The following is a 2,747-nucleotide window of genomic DNA, read 5'->3' on the forward strand; positions in this document are numbered from 1 at the left end:
TTGGCCAAAATGAACTCCCATTTCCCCACCTTCCATGATTTGAATGTAGTGTCATCCTTTCCCATCCTACAAAATCTTTGCTAGCTCAACTTGTCATATCAGCCTTATGCCTTCAATCACTTTCTTTATTTCCATGATGACATTCTTTCCACTTATGCTACTATTGTCATTTCAACAACTACTTTAGAAAAGAAGTCTGCCAATTTGTTTTCCTTCTTGATACATATGGGTAACTTTGAAAATTTGGAAGGATAATAGTTTCCTTTTGATGACTGAAATATTTTTTTGTAGCCACCAAGTATATGATATCCTAAAGGTGATGAAATTCACAATGATTTGCAAATCACCCTCCAAATATATATTTGCTACCTATAATTTAATGCCAATTCAACCCCAACTAATGATGCCTACACCTTAGCCTCATTGTTGATTCTATCTACTAGCTTCTTGAGTTCCATCAAAACAACATGTCCTTCCAAGTTCCTGGTCACACATCTAACTCTAGATGGAACCAGGTTGCCTTAAGCAACTCCATCAAAGTTTATCTGAACTCACCCCTCTTCTAGGCCTTTTGACTTCACTTCCTCCCTTCTCACCTTAAGAGGATGAACCCCCAAATACCCATCAATGATATTGGATATATCTAGTTTTAGGTAAGAATCATTTGTGAAAAGGGTTTTAGGTTCTTTTAAAACCTATTTTTTCCGTAATAAAGAATAACACATATATGCATGGTTATGGGAAGGGATCTATCAACATGAATATCAAATCATTCAATGATACTCTCTGTGGACCTCAATTATCAACCAATATCCTTTTTATCTATAAAATTTCATATGATGGAGTAGACAATAATGTTGAGTTTGTAATAGACTTTGTCACTATTTGGGATTTGACATAACATAGCTATATTTACAATTAGGGAGGTTTATTGCCATTCTTGAATCTGCACCTTCTCACATTTTGTTGCTATTTTTCTTTTGATTATTGTAACACCATAACATATAGTGTGGACACTTTTGATGAGTTTTGATGTGGTCATTTGAATCTTGGAGTCCATCCTTTAAGGTTCTAGAGGCACGTGTTGATATTCCATCTCCTTCTTTTATTGTTACAATTGAAGATGCTTATGTTGCCATAATTTTGGCTTCTTGTGATTTAATGCAACACGATTCACATTATATTCCATATATTTCTACATGGGACGATCACTTAGCACACATTCTAAATTCGTACGACACTATTGGTTGCATTCATCTTATCTTCAACAGAGATAATCATTCTTTGGTTGCAAACCATTACTCATGAAACATGAGTTAATGAGTTTGACTTAAAAGCTCTACACAATTGAATCTTAATAGTAATATCATAGTATGACTTCTTGTGGAAAAGATACCCTACTTGTCAATTGATGAGCTAAAAGGGCTCTATAATGCATAGTTCAAAAGGCACAACACTTGCTGAAGGTTTTGCAAATGGGATAACAAGCTAAGTGGGCATAACCTTAATGGAAAGTTCATGGTCAAGCATGCCTAAGTTGTAGTATTGAGAAGAGTGATCTCCTTAGAAGGCCCAATGCTTTGCCTCCATGAACATCACCTAGATGCAATGAGTGCCAAGTGGAGTGTTCATTCTCATGACATATCATTTCTTGTTAAGCACTACACATGGAACAAGGGTTAATGAGTTTGAATCGAAAGCTACATAGTTGAATCTTGATAGCAATATCATAATTTGACTTATTGTAGAAAATATGTCATACTTATCAATTCATGAGCTAAAGAGGCTCTTCAATGAGTGGTTCATAAGGCACAATACTTGGTGAAGGTTTTGAGGAAACTCCATGGTTAAGCATGCCTAAGTTGGAGTAGTACTAAGCTAGGTGACCACCTTAGAAGATCCAATGCCTCACCTCAATGAGCATCAACTAGATGCAATGCGTGTTACACAGATCATTCATTCTCATAAATGACATGTTCTCATGAAGCATGAGTCAATGAAGGTTACATTATGTCTAAATTCAATGATATAAGACGAAAGAAAAAAACTCAAACGAAGAATAACTTCTTGAATATTATTGTCTAGATAAAATATCCTTTTCGTACCAATGATCTTAATTTTCATATTATTTGATAAATTTTATATAAGAAATTTAATATCTTTTTGTCCTCAATTCGAATTTTTTTAATATCCTTACCCAAACCATTAAGTGGAGGAAAAATATATAAAACAAAAAAGCTAGAGGGAACTAAGTGGCCAACCTCAAACTCTAGCATTCCACCTCGATAATCAATTAAAAAATCCAATTTCCCATTTCTAACTAAACAATCAATTTAAAAACCAATTTCCTATACCAAAACCAACTCATGTATCATGAAAAATAGGAAAATGTCATTTCCCAATAAACAATACAATATAATACAGTAACAAAACAATTAAAAACAAAAAATAAAACTGGATAAAGAAATGAATCTTCATAAAAAGAATACGAACAAATTTTTCTTTTCTAATATCGAATATATACTTAGGTCAACCTATTAACTCAAAAGAAAAATACATTTATAAGATTTTGTTCCCAATTAATGCCCACCCAAAGCCCTGATCGAATTTGGACTTTTCCAAGAGCAAATCTCAGCCGTATCTTTTTATTATTTCTTCTGGAAAAATATTTTCTTATTGAAATTAACCGTTTCTTCGTCAAAGATAGAAGCTCTCCATAAAACCGGCCGCTTATCAGATAACAAAAT

This window comes from Cupressus sempervirens, chromosome 11, assembly GCF_028749045.1.
Source record: "Cupressus sempervirens isolate cs-2001-9-10 chromosome 11, ASM2874904v1, whole genome shotgun sequence".
NCBI classification, from domain to species: domain Eukaryota; kingdom Viridiplantae; phylum Streptophyta; class Pinopsida; order Cupressales; family Cupressaceae; genus Cupressus; species Cupressus sempervirens.